The sequence below is a fragment of the Falco cherrug genome, chromosome 6 (assembly GCF_023634085.1).
Source record: "Falco cherrug isolate bFalChe1 chromosome 6, bFalChe1.pri, whole genome shotgun sequence".
Taxonomy (NCBI): domain Eukaryota; kingdom Metazoa; phylum Chordata; class Aves; order Falconiformes; family Falconidae; genus Falco; species Falco cherrug.
In genome coordinates, this window is record NC_073702.1 from 86579408 (window position 1) to 86605425 (window position 26018).

Consider the following 26018-nt stretch of genomic DNA (forward strand, 5'->3'; position numbering starts at 1 on the left):
CCATCTGTGTGCTTTGCTGAATTCATTGAATCCTAAGCAGTGACAATGAGTTTGGTGAAAATCTTTGTGTTGAGAAGAGAAATTGTAACGTATGATCTGGGAGTGCTGAGCATAGGATGGGCTTCAGAGCTTGCTTTGCTGATTTTGGATACTCACTTTCTTACATTGTGCAGTTTCAGTTTGTTGGCGGTTTTTGTTCCCCTCCCCACCCCCCACCCCCCCACCCCCCAGCGAACAATGGTATTACTTTCATGGATGGTTTAATTCCTGTTTGAACAGGGATTCTCTCCACACAGGGCTCCCTTCCTTTCCTCTGGCTGCTAGGTGGAAAGAAATGTACAAATCTCATGATCTTATAAAAGTTAACAGTGATGCATACTCTGACTTTAGTGGGATGAGAAGTAAACTTGAACCTGTTCATTGTTGTAAGAAGCTGCTATGGAAAATATTTACGATAGAAGCTATCCTGTCAGGATTCTTAATTTTCTGTGCTTGGGACAGGTTATATTGGGAAAAAAAAATAAAATTCCATTGAGGAATAATGAAGGGTGCGTTCATGAAAACAAGGGGCTAATCTCCCTTTTTGAACGGTGTGAGCACTTTTCCTGGTCATTGGTTTTCAATCTTCCCAGGAAAAGGGTCCGCACATGCACAGAGACAAACGTAGCTCTGTCAAAGCACTGCAGGCTTGAGCTGAGCCTTCTGTGCTTCCCGCATCACTGGTTTCCAGTAGTAGGGCTTGGGAAGCAGTTTTGCAATATTCCCAGGCAGACTTACAGTTTGCTGCTTCATCAATACCATGTACCGGAACGTTCCAGGCTTTCCAGCTGTGTAAGTAAAACTGAAGTTTTGCAGTCCAGCTGATGAAGAAGAATATTTCTTTTCAGTTTCGATTCACCATCCCGTAGCTATCAGAGTATATGAGAAATAGCTAAGAGGTTTTAAAAAATATTTTAGCACATGCTTCTCCAAAGTAGTAAAACATATTACGTCAATTCATGTAGTCAAAATAGAGATTTTTTTTTTTCTTCCCCCCCCACATTTCCATTAGCAAAAATATGTCTAACCTGCAGTTTCTGGAATTCAGTTTCATTTTTCACCTCTTTGGTTTCCTCTTGGAGCCACCCTATAATTATGACCTGGAGCTTTTCTACTTCCATCAAAGTTTCTCATCAGTTTGCCTCTGTAGCACAATTTTCCTTCTAATATGTCAGAAATAGGTGCAAGGCACAGTAAGTAAATAATGGCAGGAAAAAAATGTAATTTATTTGTCAGGCTGGGAAAACTTCAGAGGAGGTAATGGAATTTCCAGCTTGCTTGCTTTTGATTTTTATTATTGTTATTTATACATGCTCTGTTCAGTTTTGTTGGCATATGGTTTGATAGAAGCATGCTAAAAACCGAATTACTTTTTTCCGTGTTGTCTCTCAATATAGTGTTTTCTGGAAGAATATAAATTTATAAAATGCGGACCCATGTGGAGGAAGCGGGTTCAGGGAAGCTAAATGTTATTTTCAGTCACTTAGGGTTTTTTTCTGGTCGGTGTTTAAATAGCATCTCACCAGCAGTCCCAGTGCTGGTATTCAGCGCTGAAGAAATTCTTGTTTCACATTGGGTGTGAGTGGGCTGGACCATTTCCAACATGATAGTTTGTTACTGGCAAGTCTGGTTCACCAGAACGGGAAGGCTGGCTGTTGCCAAGTATCCCGGATTTCCGAGCCTGCCGGGAACAGCTGTGCACAGAGTGCCCTGGCACGGGCATCCTGGAGGGCAGGCTCTTTCCCGAGGGCTGGGAGCCCCGGCACAGATGCTGGGGATGCTGGCTCTCTGCCAGCTTGCCAGGGTAGGTGGGTATCCGAGATGCAGCAGGGTAGGAAGTCAGGAACGTCAAAGCTTAGACTTTGAGGTTAAATTTCATTTCACAGTTTTCTAAAATGAACGTGCCACCAAACAGTTGCCATTTCATATTTTCACTTCTACTAGAAATTTCAAAGATTCTACTTCTCGTTGCAAAATTGATAATGATCTCGTTAAAACTGTAGAGTTTCTCAGCTGTCATGTGTGGACATATAATTTTTGTGAGTTAAACTGGGAAGATTTCCTATCAGCAACATATTTAAACCTTAATTAGCAGCTCAGTTAGTACAGATATGGGTACAACCGAAGACTCTAAACTGACGAATTCGAGAGTGTGTATTGAGGTGTATGCTTCATACCTTCTCTTACAAAAGGTCTTGCAATCAAACCGTACCAGCCTGGAAATGGGAAGAAGTATTATTTGAGAGCTAAAGCTCAGCATCGCAGAAGGAGGAAGATGATATAAATAATGAAATGCTGGGACTGCACAATCAGCATTTTACTTCATTGTTGGATACACCATTGAGCCTAGCAGAAATACAGCAGTGTCAAAGTGAAATAAAGTAATAAAGGGCCAGATTCATTGTTGCACTCATTTCCCAAAAGCTCTCCCTGCTGTAAAAGGTTTGTGACCATGTCGCAAATATCTTAGCAGTGGTGCTTGTGTGGCTCATAATGTACACGTGTTCTTTGGGTTTGCATTTGCTGCCAGAGGGAGCTGATCCCAGGTGGGTGTGTGCTGTCCCCACAGCTGTGTCTTGAGAGCAGAGAGTTTTCTTGTGGGCTGAGCGACAGTTCTCGCTCCCTAAACTGCTACAGCTTGAGCATCACTTTCCTTCTCTCTCTGCTGTCTTTGAATCATCATGTTCTGGAGAGTGGCAGACTGCTTTTGCTGGGTTTACACACTGGTCTGAATGACTGTATGTGCAATTTCCCCAAGTCCCATAATTTTCTGCAAGATACTCCTCAAGTCAGTTTTGTCCTTCGTGACAGTGAGCCAAGAAACAGTGCAAAAAGGCTTTTCGTGCAGATATAACGGAAATAATGGCTTGTTCCATGCCTGCACTCAAATTGACTAATGTAAGGGCATCCTAGTAAGATTTGCTTAGATTTGCTCCCTAATCCTCTTCTCTCCTTCTTCCCCCTGCCCCTCCCCTTCCATTTTCTTTCAAACAAAAACAAAACTAGACCAATACTTTTGATGAAAAACTGAAATGTTCTTTCTGTGAAATATGTTGTTTTGCAGAATCTCACATTACGCATGAAAAACATCTTGAATGAAAAATTTTCTGCCAGTTTTAATAAATAGGTTGTTTTCAGGTGGCACAGGGCTTAGGATGAATGGATGTGGTCTCTGTGCTTCCTCCCATTTATTATTTTTCTCTGTGTAGCCTTATAAAACTCTGTCACTGAGAGATATTTGTTATATTTGGGCAGAGATTAGTTTGCTTTTTCTTATATATATTTTTTTTGGTGCAAATTGTTGTTTGTCGGTACTTGTTCATCTCAAAATAAAATAGCGATATTTGTGCATTGAAATCATCCCTATGCAAAAAGTTTCCACCAAGGAGAAACACAGCATCACTGAACCTTCTCTGGGCAGTCATGTCAACCTATTAGCAAAAGGGACTAATTTTTGATACTGTGTTTTATTTTTCGGTGGTATCAAGACTCCTGTTTGCAGACCCTAGCCCTACTTTGTTAAATTATGTATCAATTCAGATACCCCCTGCCCCGTTTCTGTCCCAGAACACTTGTGATCTCAGTACAGGGAGGAAGAGCAGACAGACAGAGGGAGGGGAAGCAAGAAGAAACGACGAGGTATTATCGGTCATCTTGATAGTGGTGTCCTCAGCCCATCAGCAGTCTAATATTAGATACCCCTTGTCAAGCTTTGGTAGGTGTTTTAGAAGAGGAGATTATCAAAGACTTTGAAGGGGGGGTAATAGGTTACACTGCAGCTGCTTCTGAGGAGCCCTTTCCATGTGTGTAGGGCAGGGTAGGAAGCAGCACAGACAGGTTTTTGAGAGTCTAGTGAGTGAGAGATGCAGGAGCCGCTGTCCTGGCAGGGGCTGAGCATGGAGCCTGACTGGGAAGTGCCAAGAATGGTAGCCAAGCCGTGGCCAAATGCCAGGAATTCCCACAAAATGCTGGTAGGAGGTTGGTGGTGTGATGGACACTCCTGAGTCATACACCTTTCTCCTACAGATCTGTGTCACATAGTAAAGAAGGTTCAGTTAAAATAATCTTTCAGTGCCTGGCTGTAAGAATTTAATCTTCTATTAAAGCACAATATTTCCTTGAACTCACCCTAAAATCTACTATTTGCTTTACATTAGTCTGCAGCTTACCTTTTCCCACATTGATTTCTGTAAAACTCTGTATCTGGGAGCATCAGAAAGATTTTGTCTGACCTGCAAGTGCATCCACCGAAACAGCAGAGGCTTTTCAGAGGCACTCAGCGGTGACATTCCTTTGACTTTTTGCTAGTGTCACTGGGAGCCAGTACCCACCGCCCCAGGCCCCAGTGAAGGTTCCCACCGTACAGGCTACCTGGTGAGTGTATCATTCAGTGAAGGAGATCACATTTGTGCGGGGAGAAGTGTGGCAGTCCTTGCCTCTTTGGAGGCAGGCGGTCCACGAAGGCAGAATGCCATGGATGATCAACAGCAGAATCTTATGCCTTTGGCCTGAAAAAGGCAGTGGTAGTATCATTGTTAAAAATCAAAAGATGGTCTCATGTCATACCTTCCCACTTTGTGTATTGATCGTATAACACGCTCTAACCTTTTGATCCAAGTGCCTAGTCAAGACTCGGTACTTTGCAGTTTTTTTCCAGCTAGGGAAAGAGATTATGAAGGGAATGGATCATAGAATCATAGAATCGTTTAGGTTGGAAAAGACCCTTAAGGTCATTGAGTCTAACCATTAACGTAGTACTGCCAAGTCCACCACTAAACCATGTCTTAGGATACATGTATAAAGGCATTTTGCCGCCTTATTCCACATTGTCCTTTCAGCTAGGACTTCACTGTCTCATTCCTTCCTTGGTTTAAGGGCATTTCTTTGTCCTACAGTACCAATGTTTGTTCAAGTTCTTCTTCTCCCTGTTGTTCTTTCTGTCCCTGCTTCTCTACTTGTGTTGTTCCTTGCTTATACGTACCCCTGCCACAGGGAATGGTGAAGGAAGCCCTACTGCCCAAGCAGTTCAGTCTTCTGAGTAAATTCAGAACTGTCTTTTGGGGCAAAAGAAGTTTCAGCCAATGCTTTGGGTTCACAAACTGGTAGTATTTCAGCTATCCATTGCCTTAAAATAGTTTATTGGGCTTTTCACCAAGTAGAGTAACGATTATTGCACTGGCCTTGATGTGCTTCAATCCAAGATGTAACAGCGCGATACGGATGTTAATAATGAGTAAGTACCCTGCTGGCTATAGCCTGAATGAAGCACGATTGGAATAGTTTTTGTTAAAAGATATTTTCAGTAGCTGTGTCAACTCTTTGTACCAGCGCAGTGGAAAGTAAACAGATACTCTTAGACTCATGTGATTTGCCGAGTAGATTTGAAGGCAACAAAATTGACGCACATCTTGATTAAGTCCAAAAAATATAGGTCACCTCCTTTTCTACCATCAGGATGTGGGTTTTGGATGTGAAGACTTTTTTTTGGCAACATTATGGTAAACATTAAGCAGGTGTTTATGAAAACCTGTGCTAAGGTCAGTGAAAAAACAAGCACAACTTGTAAAATATGTTGTGTATTTCACTGCCATCCATCATGAAGGTTTTTCAGACAGAATCGGAAGAGGTTCTCTTTCCTTTGTAAAGCAGAGGTTCTCTCTCCTTCATCACTCAGGTGTATAGGGGGAAAAAGTTAATGGTTGGATGACAAATGTGATTTTAAATCCTTCATCACAGAAAACAATTTCTGAGGTGAAAGCCGGGTTTGCCCAAAGTTACCATGGTTACTGAAATGGGGGGGGGGAAGGATGATACCTGGAGGCATTTAAAGGAGACATATGTGTTCATCTTTGTCAACATGATGGTTGTACAAATTAAATAGTTAGTTCTACTTGGAATGAAATCCAGGTGACCTTTTGCCCTTCAGAGTTGCTCAGAACTGAGGTTTTCCTCACCAAATGTGCTGTTTGGACGCGGCAGAGCCTTTCACACTCTTCGGCAAGATCCCTGCTAGGTGGGCTTTTCTGGGAGGAGCTTTAATACCTCAAGCTGCTTTATAAAAAAAGTGACATTAATAGAAAAAGGTGAAAGAATAGAAAATAATAGAGTGTAAAAAAATAACAGAAGAATTGCTATAAACAATAGTCTCTTACCTCCCTCAATCATATTTTCTACGCATACTTCGTTTATCTTTCTCTAAAGTAAAGCTTTTCATGGATGTGGAAGTACCAACCCAAGCATGCTAGGAGTTTGCAATTTGGTTGGCTGGCAGGCTTAAAGACAGACGTATTTTAAAGAAATTTCTATGCAGTTATGTTTCCACAATTTAGAGAACAGCTGTAATTGCTGTTCCTTTTCTTTGGGAAGTGCAGAAGCTGCTACTTCATGGGAGCTGGCAGCACGTATCAGCCAAGCCTGCAAAGGGAAAGCCTGGCCCATTCCCTAAATTTTACACCATGCAAGAGAGGATTCCTGCACGAAGAAGCAGGGCTGCATTTCTGCTATAGGATCTAGCCAACCCCTTTAGGAGGAGAAGATTAGGGCTTTCCCCACCTATTAACGAGCCAATTTAAGGGCAGTGGGTCCATTTTGGCCCACCTGCAAGCTATTAAAAGCTTAAGAACTGGCTCCACAGTTCCTGGACTGACAAGCTGTCATTCCTGGTAATGGGATTCCTCAGGTCAGCTGGCAAGGAGCAGACCCCAGCGAGAGGTGCTTGTGGCAAGTGGTTATTAGCCTAATGGTTTCCTGGAGCATTGCAGATGCAGGCAAGTAAATGCAAGTGGACACCAAGGAATAGGCTTGTCTCTGAACTGGGAAAATGGAAGGCAGAAACTGTTGGTATACTTACCTCTGACTCCACAGAATGGAGCAGCTCTGCTGCGTGGCACTGGGAGTGCTTCACCCATCTGGGCACCATGTGGGCAAGTGTGATGCTAAGGTATCTTTCTCTTCTGTTAATTCCTTCACCTCTGCTGATTTTTCCATAGAATCAAGGCATCTTTCAAGCTTGAAGATGTCTGCCTTTTCACTGGGGTGTGTGTGTTTGTGTGAAAACAGCAACATAGAAAGTGAGGTTTTTCTAGAGAGTAGCTTACAGTCCTTTAATGAAAATCTTGGCTTTGGGGGAAAAAAAAAGCATCTCTTCCCATATGTCATAGAGGAAGACTTGTACCCTAACCTGAGAACCAGCTATCTGTGATAGCAAATATGCGTGAGACTGTTGTTCAGTAAATTTCTTTTTTGCTTCAAAGAATACAAAAAATGGTGTTCTTCCACTTAATGACGTTCTCGTATGTGTATTCAGAAAGTGTACTGATGAGTGAGCTCATGAGCCTGAGAGGAGGATAGAGGAGATTTCCAAGTGGAATTGAACTGGCCAGACAAAATAGGCGAAAGGCTGTCCCTCACTTTGATAACATTACTTATTTCTGTGTTAGAAAAAGCAATCATTTCTGTGATTCCTTTGTAGTACATTTCACTCAGGGAAAGAGCGGTAAAGCCTAGCTTTGTGTTGTTTACCTTGGTCTGATTTGATTAATCTTTCTCTAGACTAGAAGATCAAAAGAAAATTAGCTTGTCCAAATCACTTCAGGCTGGTGCCAGTAGGTTTTGTACGTTCATAAGTGACTATTTATCCAGTGCCCTCTGCATTGTCATAGATGCATGATTTTATGCCCAGCAATCTATAATGTTTATGTTAGTTGACTGTTTTCTTGATTGAAGTCACTTATTGGCATGACTGACCATACTTTGTAGACTTCTGGTTGCCCATGTGCCTTATACACATGGGTCAATTAATTTGACTGTTTCAAAGTTGTCAACCTAATGAAGCTATGGAGATATTTAATATCGGTCACCTGGTAAGCATGCTTTAAACATACTCTCCTGTTGTTGAAATAGTATGACAGTACAGTGGCCACATTTTAAAAATCTCTTGAGCATTGAAGGTTATGCAATTTGAATGATAATTACTGGATTTTTCTAGACTATAAAAATTTACTGCTTTTAACACTTTGATTTCTTCAAAGTTTTACTGAGCTATTGTATTTTTATTGCCTTTGCTTTTCAATTTAGGTTGTACTGCTGGCTGATTTTTTTGGGGACTCTATGGTAGTTCTAATTAATCCCTTCCACTTCATTTCTGAGTCTGTCAGCAGTACTCCCCCACACCTCTTACCCCATTACGTGCGTTTTTGAATCCATGAAGAACAGGTTAATGTGAATCAGGAAAGTCAAGATGAGGGAAACTGAAAATTACAAGGGTGTTTGCCAGGTGATGCTGAGGGAGGAATAGTTTGCTAAACTTGGGACCATGGTAAGTTTCCCGAGAACTCATGTGAATTGCAGGCATTGTACTTTAAGCAATCTGCTGTAGGCCTTATTACAGTTCTTTTCCCCCCCTTTCTTTTTCTTTAAAACTTCCTAAATCTCTTCTCCTCTCAGCCTTTCCCTTTTGTGCTTGCCTCCTGTCAGCGTGTGCCCGAGAGCAGTGCTCAGCGGTGCAGGCAGGATGGTGACACCGCAGGTGGCTTCGCTGCGGCACTGCTGAACCCTCGTGGGCTAACGGCTCAGCTGAGCCTCTGCATTCAGCTGCCAGGTTATTCTGCTTTCCATCATCCTAAAGGTTTGGGCTTTACCTCGTTCCTCTGGTACAACATGGACTTAGATAACCAGGTTAGCTGAGGAAGAGCCTGGCTTGAACTGTATTTTAATACTGAGAATACCATTAGACGTATCTCTTCTCATTCAGTCTTCCTTCTTTTTTGCCTTTTCCTTTAGGAGTCAAACCCATTTTGGGGAATATCTCTCTGAAGACATTTATCCATTTTTTTGTGCTTTTATGAGAAGCCTGTATCCCTGCGCTCCAAGTGGTTGTCTTCCCATCTCTTTCCTCACTGTGTAGTGCCACCATTGTTGCGCTCCCTGAGGCTGCCGTTCACGTTGCTAGCTTCAGGGAGCTGACTGCCATCTGTCTGAGCTAGGGCGTAGGGATTCCTCCCATGGAGGAACGGAGAAAAGTGCTACCTGTATTCGCATGGGCTGACTTGCCTACCATTTGTTCCTTCCTTTCTCAGTTGATTATAGAAGCAACCTGGATAGCTGCCTTAGGACAAGGTATCTGTTTTGGCTGGCTCAAGTAAGGAATATGGTCTCTTCTTGGGTTCTGCTCAGAACCGTTAATAGTAAGTCAGCTACTGGGAGATGTAGTAACAAGATGGTTGCAGAAAGTTCTAGGTACTTGCATCTCTTCTGCAGTGGAAGTCTGCATCCTCTGCTTGGCAGCCTAAGAAGGGCCAGAGTCTCGCTGTGCAGCACCTGGTGGGGTCGAGCAGAGCAGCGTGGGAGCGCACAGGCTGCGTGAAGCAGCCAGACCTCCAAGGGAAGGGACCAAGCGGGCTTTGACACATGTGGCCCTATGCAAAGCACAGGGAAGTTGAATGGATCCTTACTCATTTAAGGACTGGAGACATCCAGCTTTTCTTCTGCCCGCACGGGTCTGTAGAGCTGGTCGCAGTGTGCACCCCTGGGGTCGGAGCCTCCAGCCCTCAGGCGCCCCAGTTCTCATCGCTCTGTTGTGCGACCTGTGAATTGCTTCAGCGACGACTCCATCCCAGAAGGGCAGGCAGCGTGGCTTGGGATCTGGGAACGTTTCATTAGTGCGTCTGGATTTCTGACACCCGAATGCCATTTTGTTTTCCAAATGTAAATAGACTTTTTCTTCTATATCGTCGCTAAAGTGATTAGCAGTTAGATCTTTCATTGGATAGTGAGACAGGAAAAGCGATACTTTAATGTTCTGATTTTTCTTTATGAAAGAGTCTTTCTAGATGTTGAAGGTAAAAACAAAGTTTGAAATCACTGACCTGTTTGATCTTAAAGAATCGGGAGGTAGGCTAATACACTTTTAAGGCCCTTGACCCTCAAATCCTCCCCTGTAGCACTCAGAGGTGAGAGGCGGCATGGGTGCAGTGCCGGTGGGTGGGTGGGTGGGTAGGTAGAAGTGTCATTCACACAATACATACTGTGTGTACATTTGCATCTAGAAATATATATCTGGGTGTGCACATGTATATCTGTGTATAAATGTATTCATCTCACCCTCCCCACCAGTATGGTGGGAATACATAGGAAAAAGTTATATATGGAGTTTTGAGAAAGTTATCTGAAAAAATTGGAAAGGCTAACTAGCTATAGATTCGCTCTTGTTTATAAATTACTGGATTTTTTTTTTTTTAAAGTGAGAGAACTCAACATTCCATTAGCGCATTGCCAGTAATCTCTCATGGATTTTAATCAAGAATAATATCCTTCTTCTTGCTTAGCTCAGTCCTTCTATACAGTGCATGATCTTTTTTCTCCTATGAGGTGATTGAAAATGCTCATACAAATAGCAGAATTTTACATTAAATTCTCGAGGTATCATTGAGGCTCTGTTGCATTTCTGTACATTTCAGTTGCTCTTATCCATGTTAATTGCTGCTGGATTTTCCACAGATCTGCTCAATTTACAGTGTTTTTACTGAAAGGGAAAGGAAGATGTAGTGTCACAATGTGGTGTGTGCTAAAACCCCAGGAGGAAATCTATACAATAACCTTTACAGCATCACATACTCCATTTTGGAAACATAGATGTGGGAAAACTTAAAAACTGTTGATCCTTTATTCCCTGCCCCCTTTTACCACAGAAAATATGATATATGTATTTCAAACTGTATAGTGTGAGCATCATAATCTTTGCTTTAATGTCTTACCTCCTTCTTTCTACCATTCAGTATTGTTGGAGCTTTATCTCAATTTGCAACGTTTTGTTTTTTTTGCAAAATTGCAAAATCCTGTTCTTGACTACCCCGGCCACAGCACCTGAGCCCAGATTCTGGAAGCAGTGGCTAGGAAAGCTGCCCTCCTTTCCCCACCCCGCCAAGCACATACCTTCAGCACCGTGTGTGTGACAGCCGTGGGGAGCAGTGCTAAGGTACGTACTGGCATGAGATGCGACAGAGGCTGCCGGGATGCCTATCACCTGGCCGCGCAGGCGGGGAGGGCATGCACCCTGGTGGATACCAGCCTGTGCAGATGTGATAAGCACGAGGAGGCCCAAGCTGCTTTTGGGAAACAGAACAGTGACACGGAGGAGGAAGCAGGATTCCCCCAGGGCCTCGTACTCTGTGAGTGGTGGGAATTGTGAATCTCCTCGGATGGGAGGGAGTTATTCATCATAAAGGCTATTACACTGTGCAAGACGATGATGCTGTTGCTGAAACAGAACACCACCGAGCTATTTCCTATCTTATCAGGGTGTATTAATAATGCAGCAGTAATAATAGAAGTACAAATTAAAAATAACTGGATAGGCAGATAAGCAGAGTTCTTAAGATTAAGGGGATCGGGAATTGCTTCAAACAGTTAATTGCAGAGCTGCACATAGGGGAAAATTTGCCTTTGCTGTTTTGCCTTTCTTATTTTCTTATTCACAGTCTTATCTCTGTGAGCATTATTTTTAGGGCTTTTACATAGACACTAATAGGCACAATATTTCCTCAAGATTTCAGGCTGTTCTTTATCTCCAAAGAAATGATGTATCTTTTGCTGATCCGTCTAATTCAGTAGGGACTAATAATGCTGAATAAGAAGAGTATCCTGATTATTAGCCTTCCTCTACATAAACCTCTTATCATCTTCTCCTCCCACTCCCAGCCCACAATATAAAGGCAGACAAGACATTACAAGCGCCAAATATTCAGGCTTCAGGATGAATTGATGCAGACTCTTCCCTGGAGGCTTGTAAGCTCCTTCCAGATTGCAGTGGCATGAAATCCACAGCAACCCCAAGTCTCTTGAGGTGCAATAGCTAGGCTGGGCAAAGAGAAACGTATCCAGTTCTCCGGCACTGGGTGACTGTGCTCCCCCCAGTCCTTTCTTGCACCGCCTGTGTTGGTCAGTCACTGACCTGGCAGGGCTTTCCCTGATTTGGGGGCTCTGCATGATTCCTTTAAATAGAATTAAAATAATGACTCAGAACTACACTTTGGTCCCCTGCTGCGTACCAAAATGTGCCTTAGTTAGGGCATGAGACTACTGTCGCTTTGATTTCAAGTTCTATTTGCTAAGCAATAGTCAGGATGCTCAAATTCTGCTCCCAGTGAAAGAGCTTGTGCCACGTGCAGCTATTTCACACAGCTCCATCCAAGCAACCCTGGCCCCCTGAGAGATAAGGCTATCAAGGGATGCCCATTTGATTGAACACCTGATACACTGATAGAGCAGAAGCTTAGCAAAGAGCTGCAGCACAACTATTATTCCACCGTTTTTCTGGAAAGCAACATCGTTTGTGAAACCAGCAGTATGGGAGTTCAGTGTCCAAGACTGTAAATCATGTGTCATCCTTTGAATATGGGTTTAGCAGTCCAAAAAGCTTCTCCATGTAATATTGTTAATACTGAAGAATTCAATCTACTGTACAGAATGGTTCATCACAGTTGGCTGCCACAGGAATATCCTCTGTAATTTGTCAGATTAAAAGGGTGGAGAAAGCTGTTGCTTAAATATTGGTTTCTTCAGTGACAGCAGAAGAAGAAAGTCCTTTGGAGGGGAGGGGATGTGAGAGGACAAACAATGGTACCATCTGATCCAAAGATCACACTGATCCTGGACTTTTTGTGCATGTTATTAGTATCGTAAGTGTTAATGATGGTTAATCTACTGTAACAGAGTGGTACCCTGTTGGCTGGTCACTCTTCATCATTCAGGTTGTACATCCAGTAATGTAAATGGTGTAGATGAGAGCATCAGGCACAAATTCACCAGCTTCATGCTCAAGGTGAAGCAGTGACAGTAGGTAAACTACACTGGCCAAATGAGAAGTGGGCAGGCTCCATTCACCCGTGCTTACCCTTGACAAAAGCAGCACGGGGAACACTTTCATCTCATGAACCAGTGACTGAAATGTTCTGAGTGCATGAATTCATGTGGATGGTGGAACTTTCAGGATTCATAGGCGTTTGAATACCCGTGATACTTGTAGCCCACGGTAATAGCTGCTGTCATGCTATTAAGCCTACCAATCCAAATCCAGAATCTTTTCCTTTTGTTTCCTCTCCAGAAATGCTTTACAATGTTTTCCATTCCTCTGTCCATGTCTCTGAGGTGCATCTTATTGTCCCTAACTGCCACCCATGTCTCTTACCTCAGTTTTGCACCTCTGTTAGCTGGGTTACTCTTCTCACCATCGCTGCACCCTCAGGTGGCCTCTCCCCTGAACCTGCAACCCTTCTACCTGTGCCTGGTCTGGTCTGAGCACTGCATCTTAAATACCATCATTTCTTCTCATTCAGGAAGGCTTTATTTTTTTTTTTTCCCCCTGATGTGATTTAAATACACATCATAAAATGGTTTGCTTTTATGTTGCATCTAAAGGGAGACAAAGGGGAAAAAAACATGCAATCAGTTACCAAAAACTAGAAGTTAAAAGTACAAAAACTGAAACTGCTGTTCTCATATGTCTGGGTCTCCCTTCACTCAGTTCTCCAGCAATAATCACAAAATAGCAATAAACGAGACAATCCTTGTGTTCAGGCATTGTTGGCACCCACTGGCTCTCAGGGCTAGGCTGTGGGGGTTTGGCCAGGGGGCTAAGCAGACCCGCAGAGTACCACGGTGGCAGGCTATTCATATTTTCTTGCAGATTTCCCAGTTACTGTCTAGACAGAAAATATACAAGGTGGGTGCCTGCACTGCATTTATTTCCCCCCTCCCTCATTTTTTCAAGGAAGGTTTCTAAGAGCTGAAAATACCTTTGAGGCTCTAGTTTTCATAGGAAGCCTTTTGCGTCCCAGTGGAGTTTTTGTGGGTTTTTTTCTGGGTTTCTTTTGGTGTGTTACACAATGATTTCTGTCAGTCTCTTACTGGGTAGTCCTAGAGCATATGGAAACAAGACAGGGAGGATTTGTCCTAGGTAGCAAGTGAGTCTAAAATCCCAGACTCTCAACAAAGCTCAATTTCCTTTCACTGCAAGTTACACTTACCTCTATCTCTCTCAACTGCCCTCCCACTTCTGTTTAATTTGCTCCCTCATAGTCAAATTTTCCCCCCCTTTATTTTTAGCTTCTTTTACTACTGTGGGATACAAGAGTATTTCCCAAATTCTCTGCACCCCCACCCCCACCCCACCCCGAAATCTTTTAAAAATACACTACTAAGAAAACATGTCCATTACTTAGTCCAGGATCAAATGACCTTACAAGACAAAGCAAAGCTGTGGTAACGTGCTCTCACCCTCCCTCGCTCCTGACACCTTAATCCTACAGCACTGCTGCCCACCCAAACCTCTTGATTGTCTCCTTGGAGTGTTAGCATCTTCCTCCCAGCTGGCAGAGGCAAAATGCCCACAGCCTTACGCTGCGACGTGCTTGCTTGTTTTGAAGTAAATGATTCAGTCCAATTTTTATGGTGGTTCGAAGTCCAGCTGGTAACAAACTCCAGCTGTGGATAGTTAAAGGCTGGTTGATTTTGATGCTTTCTGGAGAGGGACCTTTTGTACCTTGTAACAAGCTACTTTTTAGCAAATTGTGGAAATGCAACAAATAACTAAGATCTGAATCAGAAGCTGAATTGAGTATTTGGCATGTAAATGTTACCATCTGAAGTGGATTTCTTTAGAATTAAATATTAAAACAAGCTTCTGAATGGGAGGCAAAAGGTTGTAAGTCTCTGTAGGAATGACTGCTTTCTGAAAAAAATAGGAACCAAATTCAGCTACAAGTCTCAGAAGCAGAAGGCAAATCTGGATTAAAATGTTTGTTTTGTGAATGCTGTGTGTTCCTGCTGCTGGGATTTTTAAGAATGGAAAGGAATTGTACCTGGCTTTTGCCTGGCTGTGCAAGCCTTGGGGGGTGTTTGCAGATCTGCTGCCCTCATACCCGTCACATAACACCACACGTAAGAGCAACTTACGTGTGGTAAGTGGAGCCCAAGGGTTATTTGGGACAGCAGTCACCCCCCAGGGGCAGGGGCCCCTCCAGCAACTGCCTTTTCCTGGGTGGACACATGCAGGAATTCTGGATTCTTACGTATATGTTATGCTGGAGAAATCAATTTTTCGAAAAGACCACAGAAGCCTGGTTCATTTGTTTAGTTGGTACTATATCCCCAAACAGAGGCAGAACGGGGAGATACTGTCTTAAAAGGAGAGCTTTAGGACCTGGTATTTTCAAAATCCAGACAGCTAGAGATCCAGAGCAGTGAAGGGAAGGCTGTTGGTGGTCTCTCAGTGAATAGACAAAAAGATCAGGAAAACCAGTCTGTGAATTAGCATTAGCAGTCTTGACTGAGAGCCCAGGATTAAATGGGCACAGGCACCAAACAATCTTCTTGCCCCTGGAAATGGCTCTAGTCAAACAGAGCTGAGCTATGTTAATAGGTAAACCGAGCTGGATACGGTTTATGCAGTACCTGGTCTGTTTCAAGAACAAAATTGTCAACATGGCATCTTCTGCGGTTTTTAATTCACTTCATTTAACAACGAAAAAAATTGATGAAAATAAATCTTGGTTTATGCACATTGGGCAGACTGTCCCAGCAGTCATGCCTTCGGTTCACATCCCAGCCTGTGCATGCAGGAGTCAAAGAAAAACATGTCTGTCATGCGGTGGTGCCTTTTAATTTAAGCAAACCAAATAGCTGCCAGAGACCACATCAAGTTCAAGAGTACAGGGGAGGAGGAGAAAGGATGAGGAGGATTAGAGACTGGCAAGGAGAGCTTCATATTAAGTGAGATGTTAATTTGCATTTGCTGCTATTTAGTTGAGCTTGAAAGTAAAGGCTGTTGCAACACCACAGTGTAAAAATGCTTTTGCTTGTGCTTTTTTTCCTCAATTAAGAAGCCAATTTGTCTGTGTTGTACTGATCTTACAGATAAGACAGGTAAGGAAAGAAGTGAACCTTCCTTTCAATACAGACTGGAAAAAACCCCAGTGTTACTCCTAGCTCCATCTAGACATGCCTTTGTCATCACGGTTCAGATCTGGTCCCTTTGAAGAATTTCTTTTGAGTAGATGTTAAAAATGTCACAAAAGAATGAAGGGAGGAAAGTAAGAATGAATTGGAAATTCTTAGACCTTGCCTGGCTCAGAACTTTGCTTTCACAGAAAGTACACAAGGTGGTAGATAAATCATTATCACAGATTAAACAAAAACTTTTATGTTGTTGTGTAAATGTCTTTATTTTATCAGTTATGCTCATCTGACCCTTATACTTGTGGATCTGTAAGGATGTCACATGTAATTCATGGATTTTCTTTCCTTTGAATTACCAGGCAGCGCAAGCAGATGAGACCATACTAAAAAACTTAACTGTTAATAGAAAGTAGTGTCATTTAGTATAAATCAGATACAGAACCCAGTTTAGAGATTAAAGCAGAGTAATGTGATTATGAAGAGTCCTTTGGAAAAAATTCTTCCTTTTCTCTTGTCCATAGGGGTTTTTTTCCCTCTTTAAAAATAATTGTAGTTAATACAGCTGATGAGGTGCAGAAGGGAATACAGGCTAAGCAGAGGAGACTGACAGGAGTGGCATCAAAAGTGTAAATGAAGGTGTGTGAGGGCCAGTGTGCTGGGCTCATCTTCTTCCCTTTGTTGTTGTTTTCAGCTACTCCATATCACAAATACTCTGTTTTTTATTTTGGTTGGCTGTAGAAAGGATACAAGGATACTTCTGATGTATTTGCATTGATTCTGCTTTAAGCCACTGAATATTGTTCTCGGAGGACCTGCATTGCTATGTGCTGCTGACAGACCCAGAGAAATAATTTCCAACTGAGAAATAAGGTGCTCCTGTGGACCAGCCTATCGGACTAGTGTCTGCAGTCAGAAAGGCTAACCCTCCACATGATGGACATGCATGGCTGACTGGCCTCTTTGCCTGCTCTCTCAGAAGGCTTGTTCTCACAGGACCAACAGGGCTGGGAGGCCCGGAGTACCTGCAAACAGAAGAGAGCCAAATGTCCTGTGAGGACTGCTGCTTGTTATACCCAAACAAGAGACGTGATCACCTCCTGGTGAAGTGAAATACAGCACTATCTTCTTTCCATTCCATTTCTGATAGAGCAGTTTCGTCTGTGGCCGCTGCAGCCTCTTGCCCTCTAGTTTTCTTGCTTTTTATCTTTTCTATTTCTGTTGTTAACTGACAGCAGCTGCCAAAACCGTATCCCACTGCATTTCTTACATACTTTATAATAGCTGCACAACAAGTACATAGTCTGTGATGTGCTGGTCTTCAGATCTGTGTCTCTTTGGATATATTTCATGGTGGTGAAGGCTCTCATTCTAATTGCTTACAGTCTCATAAGCAGAAATGGTCTCTGCAGTGAAATGAAGAGGCAGGGCATCATTACCGCAATGGGTGACAGATCTGAAAGGATTTATGATCTAATTTCACTTCATTAATGACTGTGATATTTAACTCTTCCAGCCTGCCCTTTTACTAGCTGTGTCTAGTTTTCTGGACTGCAGTACCACTCTCACTTTGTGGACTACAGCCTGCCCCTCATTGCCTTATGTCTTTGCTTCCAGGAATACGGTCCATCCGCATTGTCTTCCTTAGCACCACTTTTTCATCCTCCCACATTTATCTCAGGGCTGTCTTCCATGTTGTCTCCCTTTTCTTGGAATCTGTCTTTTCCTCTTCCACCAGCCTGTGCCTTCACTCCCACCCACCTTCCCCCAGCTCTCCCGCTGACCTTACTCTGTTCTAAAAGGGGGGGAAGATGCCTGAGCCACAGCAGAAGACGATGATCGAGTAGATCAGGGCAGAGGTCTGTGAGAGCAGCTCTGCTGATTGGTGCTTATTTACATCTCCTAAAGATCTGATGCCTAAAACCTTAGGAACTTGCACCTAATTCATCATGTCTTATTTTCTTTATAGATAGAAGAAGTAGACGAGTACTCGGTTTCACGTTGCTCACGTGCAGAGGTATACAAAAGAACTCTTAATTGGTCCAGATGCCATTACTGCAATATCAGATGTCTGTATTAGCTGATATTTGAGAGATCGCTTGCTAGAAACAGCATTTTAACAGACTTCCCAGAGACAGAAGCTTGACATTCTTTTCCCTCTTGTTCAGCTAAGGCTGCTGCTAGCTCTGGGTGGGCCAGAGCTGGGCTGCCAGCTCCCCCATACCCTTCCTTCCCGACCTCTCTCCGCTGCCTTCTTTCTAATGTGAAGATCTGCTACAAGTTCTCCCATAATGCTTTTTATTTCTGCTGATGCCATGAGCTCTATTGTACCTTTAGGAAGTATTTATATGTTATGAATTATGTTTTACTCCCATGCTGGCTTTTCTTTTCATAAACAAGCCTTACAAGAATCTCTGCATCGGGCAGTTACATATAAATTTGATCCTTTTGTTTTGCTCACAGAGAGGATAAGGTAAATGATGGATTGCATTAATAAAAAAAAAAAGGGAATGGCTGTATGTAAACTGGTCCCTTACGGTATAATATCCCTCTCTTCAGACCTGTATCAACAATGTGTTGAACAAGGCGTTCATTTAGAAAAGGGAAAAAATATCACCTAGCCTGAAAGTTCAAGCCTAGAGTTAGTACAGCGCGAGGGTTAGTGAAGCATACAGGCACTGCTTTGTCTAAACAGTGTGCCGAGGAGAAAAAGGCCAGAAATGACCCACCTGGAATGTGGAAACTTTGGGACCATAAATGAAGAACCCGATTTTCCCTTTAACAAAGAGTGTGTTTAGAGGTATGCTCATTATTTATTAGTATGTTCACCCAGAAAGCAACACAAAAGCTGAATAGGCTGTTCTGGCTTATGCACACAGTGGGACATGACAGGGTTCTCATGCTTTTCTGTTGAAAGAACTGTAGATGTTGTGTCAGGATGCATGCTAGTAATCCTAGAGAATAATCCAGGCAAATCCTGGCCTCTCCCAGCCCACCCCTCTGTCAAGAGAACTGTTGTCATGTGGAATTAAACTACTCCTGAAATGACTTACCATGGCTGTTACATCATGTTCCTATTTGCAACTCTCCGGAGGTTATCAGCACAGTTAATTCATGTGTCATGGATATTCTTGAAGTTAACATCACAAATCAAAGTATATTTATAATATTGGTTTAGAAGGTAGATATTTAGAAATGTGTATTTACTAAAAAAAGAAAACCTTCATCGTTCAGCCAAAAAAGTAATGCTGGGTTTTCTGTCGTTAAACTGACAGGATGTTATAGCTGCTGTAAATAACAGTGACTGCTAAAATCTTTTGGCCTCCCCAGTGTACAAATCAACTATACACGGATTAACTAGTTTCCTCTGATGTGGTTTGAACTAATCCAATATCCTCTGATAACAGGAGAAGGCCTTTAATTACACCATTTTGCTTTCTCTTCTGTGTGTGCTGTGGCTTCTCAGAAAAAACTCTTGCTTTATGGAGTTCAAAGTCAACTTTAAAAATCTGTTACCTGAGTGATGCCTGGGGACATCCGTGCCGGGCTTTTGCTGGGATGCTGGGGCTGGATGCATGTGCCTTGTGGCTTGGGTGAGAAGAGGTTGGGACGTCACCAGAAACAAGATGGACAGATTCCTCCTCCCCCTTTGGTCTGTGGCTGGGTGGTACTGTGCCACATCCTCAGTCCCTCACGTGCTTCACTTCGTACGAGAGCAATGTGAGGGATAACAGGGGCTCCAGGTGGCTCCTGCCCTTCCTCGTGTGTTTGCACTACCTTTTGTTCTCAGTCGCAGGAGCTGAGCAGCCGCAGGGCTGCCCTTGGCGTGCTTTCGGTGGCCCTGCCAGCAGCCCTTGCTTTTGCCTGAGATTTTTTGGAGTGGTGCATGCTCCTGCAGCATTTCCTTCACTCGTGGCGTGCCTTTGTCACAGGGATCCCATCTGGGGCTGGGAAAACAGATTTCCTAGATATGCTGCTCTACCTTGGGAGCCCGTCACACTGCGGGTATTGCATGAATATTGTATTCAGCAGCTCAGTGACTTTGTCATGCTGCTGCAGAGAAATACAGAAACCAAGCCATTCTCAGGCTGACAGGCAGACAGGCTGCCAGCAGCTATCTGAGATGAATGGTTTCGTTTTCATGTTTTAACAAAAAGCAAGATGAAAGTTGACATTAGTAGAAGACAGGTTCTTTGGCAATCTCTGCACTTTCACCCTTCCCTAGATGTCATTATGTACTTCAACCAGTAACCACTTTGCTTTCTGGTAGTCACCTCTGCTTGCTTCTGCCCCTTTTGGTCATCAGATTTATAGCAAAATGATTAGGGGTGGGAGAGAAAGAGATGGAGAGAGAGAAGAGGCTGAACAGGAGAAGCAACAGTAAGTTACTTCACTGGAATACGGGCAGGCTGGTGGCTGAATGGCTTCACTGAATTTTTCTTGTAACAAAACTGAAAACTGCCCATCAACAAGGGTGCCTGAAATACCTCTCAGTTCTTGCTGAGGATGGGGAAGTGTTTAGCATCTAATAGCTAAATATTCTCAAGAACCTCAGAAGATGACTGTTACATAGCTTGTGTTTGGGCCTGTTAGGATTTTCATGTTTGTGATTAGCTGAAGCCTTCAAAGATTGGTGTTCCTGGAAAACCAGGCTTGCTCCTATTTAGCGGTTCTATAGGTTTTCCCCACTTTGGGAGAATCAACAGCTGGTCAGGGAGCACCTTCACATGGCTGCAGTGCTGGAGATGTGCCAAACAATTTTGATGGGGTTTAAGGTTGAAGCAAGGTTGTCAAGTCTCACATGAGACATGAAACTGGCTGCAGCTGAACCTCGTTCCAAGCTCCCCTGTGCCCAAGGGTGCATCTCCTAGTTTTGAAGGCTGGTGAAGCCTCCTTTGTACCTTCTGACCTGCCGAGTGATGTGCTAACAGGCTGTGCCTGGTGTGCTTCAAGGAGCAGGAGAGGTGAGGCTGGAGCAGTACTAGTTGCTCACACTAGCCCTGGGGCTCTTGCACCATGCGGATGGATGTGCAGCTGTCCTGTGCACACAACGTGCTGGTGTGTGTCTCGGCACATGGAGTTTCATGCACTGGAACAGGCAGATGATGAATCTAACCAGACATCTGGTTTTGACTCCCTCAACAGACATTTTACACCTTCAAGAAGTACGTTATACCCATGTGGGTTTTCTCTTGGCTACCTCAGCGTGCACTTATGGTCCTTCACCGCATAAACCAGCCTTCCACATCAGTTGTGAACTTGGCTCTGGGGCAGAGCAGTAATGATTTGAGCAGCTGGGAATCAGAGAAAGGAGGAAGAGTGAGAAGGGGAAGTGACATTTCTGCCTTAATGAACACAGGCATTTTAAAGACTTTACTGGGGAGAAAAATATTTATTTGATACACAGTATTTTTGCAGTGTAAATTATCATCCCTGATGAACTTATCCTAAAAAATAACCTCTCTTTCTTTTTTTTTTTCTTTCCTTCAGTTTTAAAATACATTTGGATCTTTCAAGAAGGCTGTGTGTAAAAGTGAAACTCACAGCTTGGTGGAGAGAACATTGATTTTAACATGTTGTATAGACACATGCAGGCACAGACAGGAGCCAAGTCACTGAAATTGTCTGTAACAAATGGATAAGATCCAGAAAAGTCTATGTAATTAGATTAGCCTTTGGCCTGGCAAACACTTAATAAAGTTCCTTTAATACAATGTGAGAGAGCTAGTAAAATAAAGATAAATTTATCATGGCCTAAAGTTGGGGAAAAAAATAAAGCAACCCTATTACTTTTTAATTTCAAGGCAATGAATCCACTGGCTAAATGTATTTATCGGTTGGTCACAACAGGAGTGTTAAACAAGGAATGCTCAACCAACAGTCTCCATATTTTCTTAAAGCAGTGTTTTAAAAATCCTTACAGTGCTCAGATAAGACAGGTTTCCATTCCATCATGCACTGAAAAACTGAGCGTTAGTGGCAGTTATTGTTGTTTTTATCTTTGCCATCAGTTTGTTCAAGGTTATTTCAATGATCTTCTCTTCTAAATCAGACTGGAAAAACAGATGACATATAGGACCAGGTTATGGACCGGGTCCAAATGACCAGAGAAAAGAGTCTGAGCTGTGACAAAACACATGGGTGAGAGAGCAGGAGCTTTGGCAGAGCACAGCAAGGACCCATCTCTGTTCCTGTTCCTCTAAAGGCACCAGGAATTTTATCACTGGCTTCAGTGGCAGCCTAATTAGGTCTCTGAAGGCTTTTGAAAAATCCCCCTTGACATCTGATGGCTGTTCCCTGCGGTGTCAGTGGAAAAGTATGCATCTTTTGTCAGTGCAGAAGATGGCTCCACGTGGAACTCCCCCCCCCCCCCCCCCCCCCCCTACAAATTAATGTTATAGCACTTCTTTTGTCAGCCTGTGGCTGAAGTGCAGCCTTGTCCATGAAATACAGCGTGAGTTTGTTATGGACACAGACGAACGGTGCAGTAGGTTAATGCAATAGTCTATCTCTAGGCATCTGGGTTCACACCCTTGCTCAGACCTTGTGTAAAGATGAGTTTGTAGTCTCAGCAGACTCTTTAGCACACCTCATTCACAGCACTTCTGCGTGTTTTGGCGGTTTTCCATCTCTGGCCAGAAAAGGCTTAGGACTGGAATAGCAGTAGAGCTTTTCCAGGTGAGAAATGAAAAGCGCTGATAGAGAACTGCAAGGAAACTGTTCAGACTGTGTCTGTGGCGGATGAACAGAAATACCACCAACCCCGTGCAACGTTTTCAGTGCTTGTTTGGACACTTCCACAGTGCCGTTAGTTCCAGGCTGTTACAGTTCTGCACCTTTATGCCCTCCCTGTGTGTCTAAATGGTGAGGTCCTACAAGAGGTCCTCTGACTACTTAACACTTAGTAATTTAAGGAGCAATTTTGAAATTTGAGGGTATATTGAGCAATGCCTTACTTTAAAAAAAAATAAATATACAATTCCATAGAATGTAGCAGGATAGAGTAGTATTCAGCCTGATTAAGTGTTGGATTCATCGATTGTTAGATGCTGAGGGCAAAACCCCAATCTTTTCTTCTCAAGACACTGGAGTATCATGCAAAGTAATTAATAGTATGTACATAATGAGTCACAGTAAGGCCCAGAGAACTGAGTTGTGTATGAATGTAAAATGGAATGGAGGGAAGGAGGAGAAATCCTGCTCTTGAAGGCACTGAGCGCTTGAGGAGGTGCAAGGATATTGGGTAGATCCATGCAAACTCATGAACATGCCTACATGTATTTGGCAAAGATTAGGTCAGTGGTCTATACAGTCCAGTCTCCTGCTGCCTCTATCGAAGGTCATTGCCTGGTGATTTAAAGGATATCTTAAACTAAGTTGCAAACTGTGCAGCAGCGTTGGCTGGGGAAAAGGAGAGGAAGGATTCTTTCCAAATACTGTGGACAATTAGATGACACAGTGTGGTAGGAGGTTTGATTATTTGAAGCATCCCTTTGGGACCACAACTGCAGAACAAATCCTGTAAAGGTCGAACCATCATCCAGACTAAAAAATAAAAATAAAAAAAATCCAGTTACAGTGTTTACCTTAATAGCCTTATGTAGTAGTGCTGCATGCTGAAGAGAAATGCTTGTTAATATCATTCCCAGAGTTACTTTCCCTGCTTGAGAATTCAAAGTGAATTTTTTATTTAAGCATTTATCGTGGGATGTTAGAACTAGAAAAGCCAGCTTCATCTTCCTGTCACTTGTAAACCTTTCCCTTGCTATAGTCCCTAGTATTTCAACAGCAAAGTTCCCAATGTATGGAAGGTGGCTGAACCTCAGCACAGGGATGGTGTCCTATTTGGGGGAATTATATTACTGGCTACACTGATGTTTTTGTTTTTAAAGTGTTTTGATTGCTTGGCCATGTGTAGGCTTTCTTCCTTCTTTTCACCAAGGGCGTCAGTACCCGGCTGTGTTGAAGCCCTGGGGAAGAGCTCAGCTCTCACAGTGGTCCCCAGCCAGCCGTCCTCTTTCTCTTCTGAGGCAGAAGGTGTGAATTAGGCAGAGGACACTCAAAGGCTGAGCCCAGCCCCTGATGCCCAGCCCCATGTACCCTCTTCTTTTCAAAGAGTTTGACTATTGCTCTGCATAGTTTCCTCTGAGACACATGCTTTTTGGGTTACTGTGACCGTGATCTTCCCTTACCTTTGTTCATTCCTTCAAGTGAAACCTTTTCCTTCCAGCCTGACAAGATCCCGTTCATCTTCAAAAGCTGAACTGCCTTAAACAAATCAAGGTCCTATGATTAACTACTCTGTCTGAAAGAGCTTGTGGCGAGTCAGTGGGCCAGGAGTTCATCTTGCATATTTTGGCTGGTCTATGAACAAATATTGACAAATATTTTAACAACATTTTAAATATCTACCCATCATTTTTCTTTCGGGCAGTTCTGCGTACTCCTGCTCTACATTTTTATTCTTATGCGAGAGCTATTTGCAAAAGGTTTATGATAACGATTTCTAGATGGTTTTCAATGTTTATACATGAAAAGCATTCCGGCTTTTCCTTTGCAGACTCTCTGGAAAGTGTAAATACAGGAGAGTGTGCCACGTATACCTACAGAAACTTCAAAGTTTTCTGCACAAAAACATGTTGGCTTTTAGGCTAGATATCCTTTTTTTTTTTTAACATGTTTTGTTTCATATTAAGATAATGAATTGTTTTTAGTAATGTGGAAATGCAGTGGATGTAGGTAGACTTTGCTCCGAGTGAGCATTTCTAGAGGGAGTAACAAAGTATAGATTAGCTCTACAAAATACATGTTACACTACTTGAAAAATAGAATATAATTGCCTGATTAGAACTCTTTGTAGATATCAATTTGCTCAGTCTTATTTTCCTCAGTTTTATGGATTCTAATTTAAAGGTTTTAATTTTGGTTTTCTACTGTGCTTTTATTAACTCTTTCGGTACTTAAGTGTTCAATACACACCCATTTAGTAGGTCTAGTTCTACCAAAAGAACAACTTAATTATCTAATGGTTTGGTTTTTTTGGTATTAGTAGCTATATTTCAGGATAGCTACTCCTTGCCAGGTCATTCTAGTTCCCAATGTTCATTTAATGGTATAATTTTAAAACTGATGGAATTAATTGAAAGTTATCAATCAGTTTTTGTTTGTCTGGGTTTTTTTGTTTGGTTGTTCTTTTGTTTGTTTGTGGGGGTTTTTTTCCCCAAAATACAAATTTGGGTTAACTGTACTCCATAGTTATGGAATACTTTAGTTTAAAAATTACTTTTTAAAATCATATTTAAATACTTTGAAAATGTAGTTTAGGTCAGTGAGAAGAAAACACTTTGGTTTACTGACAGACTTTTCAAATGAATCCAAAATAATTTCAGCGTTTCTCAGAAAATTTTAGTCCTGCAGTTTTTTATTTCTGTTCAAAACAAAATTGTTTTTTGAAACATCAAAGTTTCTGTCCCGATAAAATACAAATTCTAAATGTTGGCTCTTTAAAGATGTAACTCAAAGTTGTCAAGTTAAAATGTAGTTGTGACTTCTTGTAACCAAAATAGCTTCAACTGTGTATCTTGCAATAAGATACAAATTTTCAGTGTAGGTATGTGTGAGAGTCCTTCTTTTACTAAAGGGAAAAGAAGGCATTCTGCAAAATATGCTGGCTTATCTGAGTTTGGAATTTTAAATTCAGGGGAAGAAATCTCCATTGCAGAGGTTCGGCAAGACAGGCTCTGAGTTATCGGCATCCTTTGGGGGAGAGGGGCTACGCTTTAATGCCTTTTGTATGTATTTGCAACAGTGTCGGTTACCAGAACTGAGCAGCTTGACCCAGTTGAATCTGTACGGTCTATAAGGGCTGAGCTCCATAGGATCTGGAATGCCTTCTTTGCCTGCAGTGTCTGAGATTTCCTATTTGATGAGCTGAGGTTTGCTCCAGCCTTCAGAGGTAATTAAAGGTGATTAAAATATATCCAGATAAGACATTTTGGGTTCAAGTGGGTTTTTGAGGCTCATGTTAA

General features: G+C 42.5%; 1 protein-coding gene across 1 annotated transcript in view; it reads left to right on the forward strand.

Moving 5' to 3' along the window:
* Positions 1 to 26018, forward strand: part of KIF26B (kinesin family member 26B) — a 302956-nt gene that overhangs the window by 195156 nt on the left and 81782 nt on the right. The window lies entirely within an intron of this gene.